At 43.0% G+C, this 8,163-nt stretch overlaps 1 long non-coding RNA gene across 1 annotated transcript; it reads right to left on the bottom strand.

Moving 5' to 3' along the window:
• Positions 1 to 2,862: 2,862 nt before the first annotated feature.
• Positions 2,863 to 4,362, bottom strand: LOC130453747 (uncharacterized). The gene is made up of 2 exons (XR_008911284.1): positions 4,218 to 4,362; positions 2,863 to 3,082 (listed from the first exon to the last, which is right to left on the bottom strand). It is a non-coding gene; the product is annotated as an uncharacterized LOC130453747 (long non-coding RNA).
• Positions 4,363 to 8,163: the final 3,801 nt, after the last annotated feature.

Below are 8,163 nucleotides of genomic sequence, written 5' to 3'. Positions count from 1 at the left end.
ACATGAAGTCTGAGAGAACTTAGTTCTAATCCCAACTGAGACATTTACTGTGCAAGACCCTTAACCTCCTAGCCTTAGTTTCTTTATTTGTGAAATAGGAAAGGGGATAATATCTTAGTGTTGTGAGGAACAAATGAAATATGAAATATCTAGAAGGCTTTGGAAGCAGTAAACTGGATCCAGTAGAGGGAAAGTGACTTGTTTAAGGTCACACAGAGAGAAGAATGGGTAACTAGATCTAGCTCCTCCAATCCAAATCCAGCACTTTTCACATCATACTGCCTTCTCAAATAGTTGTGTAGGACCCAAGTCTCAATTTTCTCATCTGTAAAATGGGCATGAAGATAATATCTGTAGGACCTATTTATCAGGGTGATTATGAAGCTTGAAAGGGCTAATGTATATAAATGAAAATATCATAATGTTATTTAGAACTGGAGGCAATTTTAGGGATCAAGAAGTCCAATCCCCTCATTTTTATGAATGGGATAACTGAGGCAAAAAGAAGTCAAGTGATTTGTCCAGGATCACTCAGCTAGCTAATAAATAAATGTCTTTAATGTCCCCTGGTCTCTCAGAGGATGATAGGGGCAGCTAGTTGGCTCAGTGAATTGAGAGCCAAGAGGTTCCAAGTTCAAGACTCAGACACTTTCATGATGCATGACTCTGGGCAAGTCACTTAACCCCCATTCTTAGCCCTTGCCACTCTTTTGCCTTGGAACCAATACATAGTATTAATTCTAAAACGGAAGATAAAGGTTTAAAAATAAATTCGATGAGACGACAGTGATGGTGACTCCTCACGGAGGTATGATGGCTCCCCAGGCTTTCTGACTGGGATTCGACCTCAAGCACTTCCCTTCTCTGGGTCTCAGTCTCCCCATCTGTAAAGTAGGCCAGTCCCCCGCTTCCCATTTGCCTGCACTGTTGCCAAAGGGCCCCACCTTGGCACAGGGCTTCCTTCCCCCCCCCCCCCCCCCCCCCCGCCTCCTTCTCAATCCGTCCCGGTTTCCGCCTACGGAGGGGGCTGCCGAGGCTGGCACCCTCCCAGGCGGCTCCTCGCCCGGCGCGCTCTGTTTGCTGCCGCTCGCGCTCCTCGTCCCGTGGGGAGGTACCGTGACGCCGGAGCTGGCCAGGCTGCCGCGCCTCGCGGAGCCCGGGGGAGAGAGCGCACGCAGCGCGCAGCCCCCATGGCCCCGGACTCAGCGCGAGGATGCTCCGTTAACCTCCTGGATTGTTCTGATAATGAGGCTGCATAAAGGGAAGGATTCCATGCAAATGAGGGCCAATGTAGCGGAAGGCTAAATACTTTTAATTAAAAGAAGACACCTGGAGGCCCAGGCAGCAGGAGGGGGGAACTGGAGCAAGGCAGCCGCAGTTCCTTGGAGGGGGATGGGGAGGAGGAGTGGGGAGAGGAAGTCCGGGAGCCCTGGCACGAGGCAGCCTCTTCATACGCCCCCCTCCCCAATCTTTGCCTTGAGAAGGTGGAGCTAGGATCCCTTCCCCCTTCCAAGAACGGCAGAGTTGCAGGAGCCCTCAGTGGTCATCTAGGGACAGCAGATGACCTAAAACTTTTTTTTTTGTGGTCTCATTGATCCCAGTCAGTCCAGTGACGCCTATGGACCCATCCTCAGAGTAACGCTTTGTTTTGTCATTGAAGAAAATGCTCAATTTTAGTTACAAGTTAGTGAATAGAAAAATGTCTTTTTATTTTCCCATCAAGTTCATGGATGGACCCTCCTCTCCCCAGAAATGTATCCCAGGTCCCTGGCAAACCCTGGAGCTATGGCATCACAGATCTAGAACTATAAGGGCCATGAGAAATCATCTAGGCCAATGCTATCATTTGACAGAAGAAGAAAGTCCCAGAGAGGGTAAGGGACTTGACCAAAATCATGCCGGCAAATGGAAGAGTTGAGATTTGAAAACAGGTCCGACATGTGAAATTATGAAGGATAAAACGAACAAACCCAGGGGAATGTTATATGCAGTAAGAGAAATATTGTTTGAAGAATAAGTGAATGGCCACCTCCAGAGAAAGAATTGATAAGTAGAAACACGCAAGACATACTTTTATGTATATACATATATATTATTTATTTGTTTGTTTATTTATTGTCAAATGATACCTTCTTTAGTGTAGGGAAGGGAGGAAGGGAGATACCTGGAAATTTGAACAAACACATTTTAAAAACCATTTATTTCCCCCCTTCTCCACCACCCCCAAATCCAGATGCCTTTTTGCACTAAACCTCAAGGCCATCTCACTTTACAGATGAGGGACCTGGGACTTACAGGGGGTGAATCACTTGCTCAAGGTCACACACTTGTCTTTCAGGATCTGCTTCCAGGACCCAAACAGCCAGGACTAGCACAGCTAGTAAATAGTAAAAAAAGCCAGTGGAGACTAGTCTGGGGGACTTCAGATTCTGAGTCCAGGGGTCCCCATGCAGAGGAGATGCCCTACAGGAAGGGAATGTCAGGACTGTGGGAGAAAGAAGGAGACTGTGGTATCTGGGCTGAACTGAACTAAGGTGTCATGCATGCCATATCAGTTGGTCAGTCCAACTAGTATTTATTAAGTACCTGATATGTATTGGGCACTGCACTGAGTTCTAGGTTAGGTACTAAACCTGTGGTTCTACTAGTACAGTGAATTCCTAGTAGAATGGTAAAAACACTCTCTGCAACTTTCAATCCTAGAGGGTAAGTTTTTTATTCAACTTGTGCATCAGAACACTACAAAGTGTCCCAGTGAAGTAGGAGGGCAGCAACCTTGTATAATGAATAAGCCTTATAAGTGCTCTGTGCCTCTCTGCATCCATCAAATGAGCAGAATAACTTGGAACATTTGTGGAACAGTTTCAATGAAAATATTTTATTAAGTACTATGTAAATCTTAGCTATTTTATTATTCCTATTTGACAGATAAATAGACTGAGGCCAAAAGAGGTTCTTTGAGGTCACATAAGGAATCTGTGTCAAGTCTCCAGACTTCAGACAAAGGTTCTTTCTGTCACACATGCTCCTCGAGTGAAGTGTCTTGAACCATCTTAAGATGGGTGCCTTGAAGTCAGGTGACCTGGATTTTAAGAAAAAGTCAGTTCCTAGGTCACTAGTCTTGATGTCAGGGGGATATAGGTTCAAATCCTGATTGATACACTTAACTAGCTGTGAGACTCTGATCAAGTTACTAGATTTCTCTGTGCCTCAGTTTTTTTATCAGTAAAATGAGGGGGTTGGACTTGATGTCCTATAAGGTTTCTATCAACTCTAAGAAAGAGAGGGAAGGAGGAAGAGAAAGAGGAGAGAAGAGTGAAAAAGGGAAAGAGGAAGTAAAGAAGGAAGGAAGGAAGGAGAGAGGGAGGTAGAGAGAGAAGAAAAAAGAATTAATAACTAGCATTTATACAATGTTTTAAGATATAAAAAAGCATTTTACATAACTTGTCTCATTTGATTCTCATAAAAACCCTGGGGTGGGGGAATTTAGATCTTATTAATTCCCTATTTTATTGAGGCTAAGAGAGTTTAAATGACTTGCCCAAGATCACATCTAGTAAGTGTCTGAGGAGGTGGGATTTGATCCCAGGTCTTCTGGACTCAGAAAAAGAAAGAAAGAAAGAAAGAAAGAAAGAAAGAAAGAAAGAAAGAAAGAAAGAAAGAAAGAAAGAAAGAAAGAAAGAAAGAAAGAAAGAAAGAAAGAAAGAAAGAAAGAAAGAAAGAAAGAAAGAAAGAAAGAAAGAAAGAAAGAGAGAAAGAAAGAGAGAGAGAGAAAGAAAGAGAGAAAGAGAGGAAGGAAGGAAGGAAGGAAGGAAGGAAGGAAGGAAGGAAGGAAGGAAGGCAAGGAAGGAAGGAAGGAAGGAAGGAAGGAAGGAAAGAAGGAAGGAAGGAAGGAAGGAAGGAAGGAAGGAAGGAAGGAAGGAAGGAAGGAAGGAAGAAAGAAAGGAAGGAAGGAAGGAAGGAAGGAAGGAAGGAGGGAAGAAAAAGAAAGAAAGAAAAGATAGAGGGGAGGGAGGAATGGCAGGAAGATCACTTCATGATCTTCCCAAGGTAGAAGAAGCAGGACCCAACTTCCTAAGAAGGTAAACAACCATTCCAAAGTGGTCTGTGGATTGTGACTCAATCAGTCAGTAAGCATTTGAGTTTTTATTAAATGCATAGCTCTCTGATTTAGACCCAATGGGAAAAGGAGGATGTAAAGAGAATGTGATCCCTACCTTCAAGTAGTTTACCACCTAATTGGGAGGAAAAAGAATCCCGATAGTCAGCCTCCATTCTCTGACTCAGGCTTGGCTTTGTTAGAGGGATGTGGCCTGCCCTATGGCAAGAAGCTCACTCAGTGGCTGAGCATGGCTTGGTGGAAAGCCTTGAACCTGTAATGGATCATGAGGAGAACCTTTGGACTTTTGAGGAATCTAAGTTAGGGACCAGCTGTTTTTCCCATGTGAAGGGAATGTTGGAGGACGGTGGTTAACAGAGAATCATTACCTGAAGTTAAATAGTAAGGGGAATAATGGTATATGGTCGCATAGGAGCTCTGGCTCCTGGGGCAGGCTCATTCCTCAGTCCTTTGCAGGGCAGAACTGAGAATCAAGTCATACTGGAGAGAGAATGTGTCAGGGCAGGAAGCATATGAAGGAGCTTCAAATGTGACTCATAAGAGACCTCTGGGCCACTCCCATACTTCCCCAGGGTCCATCTGTGCCAATTCTTCCCAGCTCTGGGTCTTTGAAGAGTGGGCCCTTTAAAGGGTCTGGCATCACCTGGAATGGGGTGTGGCTTGGCAAGCAACCGCCATGTTTAGCACAATGACCTGATTGTGCTGGTTGTTCCAACCCAGTGACTCCAGTGGTCACATGTCCCTTGGAGGAGGTGAGGGGGGGGGAGGTACCATGACCTTTGTCCAGAGACATGGAACCCACAGGGAAATCTGAGTGCCAAGGGGCTGTTGGTATTTGAGAGTGGAGAGCACCCCCATCAGGGGCAGAAATCCTTTAGTTTCCTTCCATTTCTCTTGAGAATGGAGTAGCTCCCTCCCTTCTTCTATCAACAAAGCCAGGGCCCAGATGTCATTGTCAGGCACAGGCTGGAGAATCATTTCAAGCAGAGTCGACTTTGGAACTCAGATTTTCCTCCAGAAGTCATAGAGAATTTGGCCAAGGGAGGCAACAGAGAAAGACTCATGGAGCAAACAAAAGAGCAATGGTCTTTGACTTAGATATATGATCCTACTCTTGAGTTAAAGCTCTCTGAACCTCAGATGTACATTAAGATAGTTGAGAGAAGGTAGCATAAAGTTGTAAATAGAGAGCTGGTATTGTACATTGGCTATGAGATCCTGGGCAAGTCACCTAATCTCTCCCAGCCTCAGTTTCCGAATTCATAAAATGAGTTATTTAAAAAACCCTACCTCAGAGGGCTATTGTGAGGATTGATTGAAACTCTAGAAAGTGCTTTGCAAACTTTTAAGTGCTATGTGAATGTTAGTTATTATTATTTGACAATCTCTAAGATTTCTTTGAATCTCTGAATCTTTGAATCTCTGATTTAATTTCATCAAGTCAATGCCTATCAATGATGATCATGGAAATGGACCTGCCATGATTCTAGAGCAGTGTCGTCAAATTCAAGTAGAAATGGAGGTCACCAATCAGTCTCTTCATGAGGATCCCTATGGTCTGCATATTGACTTAATTTAAAAATGTGATATCTATCTTTTCCATCATTATTTATCTTATTGTGTTATTTGTTATATGTTATTATAGTTTATCATATGTAGTATTGTATTGTTAATTGTATTTATTATTATATTATGTATTGTATATAGTGTATTTATTGTGTTATAATGTATTATATATAGTATATATTGTTAATTTTATTAATTATGTTTTATTATGTGTTATCTGTTTTATTGTATTATTTATCATATTTATTATCCTATATATTATTATATTAATTGTATGCCTATTATTTATTATATGTCTTACTTTATATATTATTATATTACTATCTATTGTATGTATTGTTGCATTATTATTTCCTTATTTCCTAATTCCAGGTGAATCTGGTATACCTCACTTGAGAGGGGGGCATGTTCTTGGCACCCCTGCTCTTGAGGAGTGTGGACATCCTCTAGGGCTGGAGTTGGAGTGGCTTAAGGGCAAGGCCCAGCATAAAAAATTGGAAAGAGTCTCCCATTGACCCATCAACTAATCCTCAGCTCTTCTACCTCTACCTCTGCCACCAAAGCCAAGGAGGGACCATGCAGCAATCAAAGAGAGTCCTGAGGTCATGGGTAATCCTCTAACTTGGGCCAAGAAAGTGTGGGGGACATATGAAACATGGTGTACAGAGACTCACTGATAAAGCTATTAAAATGTGGGTGTTAGGGGATAGCTGGGTGGCTCAGTGGATCTAGAGATGGGAGGTCCTGGGTTCAAATGTGGCCTCAGACACTTCTTAGTTGTGTGACCCTGGCCAAGTCACTTAACTGCCATTGCCTAGTCCTTACCTTACATTGCCTACTCCTCTGCCTTGGAACCAATACCAAGCATTCATTCTAAGATAGAAGGCAAGGATTATTTTTAAAATGGAGGCGTTGGGATTGGGGAACCCAGTTATGTTTTATATCTAGTTAGTCCATATATTCTATCTATCTATCTATCTACCTAAAACTTGGCGCTAGTCTGAAGTTTCATTAGAAGAGGAAACTATTAATGGAAAAACTACCTTTCCTAATACAAGTTAGCCCCCTTTCTGTAGCTCATACCTTAGAGTTTCCTAAAACTGAGAAGTTAAATAATTAAGAGGTCAAGTGACTTGCCCAGGGCTGCATAGTCAGCATGTCAAAGGCAGGATTTGAACTCAGGCTTTCCAATTCCAAGGCCAGCTCTATCCATTACAATATGCTGCTTCTCATCTCCAAATATGTGAAGGTTTTTTTTGAAGGCATTATAAAAAGGAGTAATACTTGCCATCAGAAATAATTTATTTATAAGTTGGGAAGAAACCCTTAGAGAGAATTATAATAATAACTAAAACTTGTAATGCACTGCAGTTTCCAAAGCACTTTGACTTGCAGGATTTCTAGAGATCCTCAAACTAACCTCAAGATACAAGCCCATATTTAGCCTTACTTTTTCCATTTTACAGATTAAGAAACTGAGGTTTCTAAGAAACAGATTTAGGACCCAAAGTAGAACCCAGGCCTCTGGCTCACCAAGCCAAGATTCTTTACATTCTGCCATTTTATATAGGAGAAACCAAAGGCCCAAGAGGTTAACTGAGTTGGCCAAAGTCACACAGCAACTTAGTGAACTAAATAAATAATTATGAGCTACTTCTATGATGTTACTTGATCATGATAGAACTCCAGGTCTCCTGACTTTGAGTCCAGTTCTCCTCCCACCAGATTATCAAGCTTCTCTACAACCCAACCTTAGCCAATGGCCAGCTCACAACAGATGGCACCAGTGTGGAGGAGGAGGTCTCTCTCCTCTTTCTGAAATAGGGTAGATTCCCAGGGGCAGTAGGAGCAAAGAGAAGACATCTATGAATTCTCTTCACTGAGCTTTCCAGGGCAGTGAGATACTTGTTATCTGCCTGACTTGCCAAGCATGGCTTCTCTGACAGGGCACTGGCTTGGGAGATAGAGGACCTCATTTCAAATCTTGGTGCTGCTCCTTACTACTCCTGTGCCCTTTGGTCACCTAGCTCCTCTGGGCCTCAGTTTCTCCATCTGTAAAATGAGGAAGAACTATGTTCTCCAGAAATGAGTCTTGCCTGACTCCAGGCACAGTGCTCTATCCATTGTGCCACCTTATGTATGGCAGGGCTCAGCCACTCTCTCTCTGTCTCTGTATCTCTTTCTCTGTCTCGGTGTCTCTCTCCTCTCTTTCTCTCTCCCTCTCCCTCTCCTTCTCCATCTCCCTCCTCTCCCTCTATCCATAACTGCCCAGTAAAAGAATCTTAGGCCAACCTCTCTCTCTCTACACTCATACCCACACACACAGTGGCAGGCAGCCTGTTCTCACCTTGTCTCCATCAAATCCATGACCAGAGCTGGTAATGGAAAGTTTATTAAAGAAAGGGCTGTTTCATCAACAATATGTTCTTGTAGAGCCATGGATCGGTATAAACTCAAAAGGATCATTAAGTTTTACC

The sequence above is a fragment of the Monodelphis domestica genome, chromosome 1 (assembly GCF_027887165.1).
Source record: "Monodelphis domestica isolate mMonDom1 chromosome 1, mMonDom1.pri, whole genome shotgun sequence".
NCBI lineage: Eukaryota > Metazoa > Chordata > Mammalia > Didelphimorphia > Didelphidae > Monodelphis > Monodelphis domestica.
This window is presented reverse-complemented; position numbering and strand designations above follow the sequence as displayed.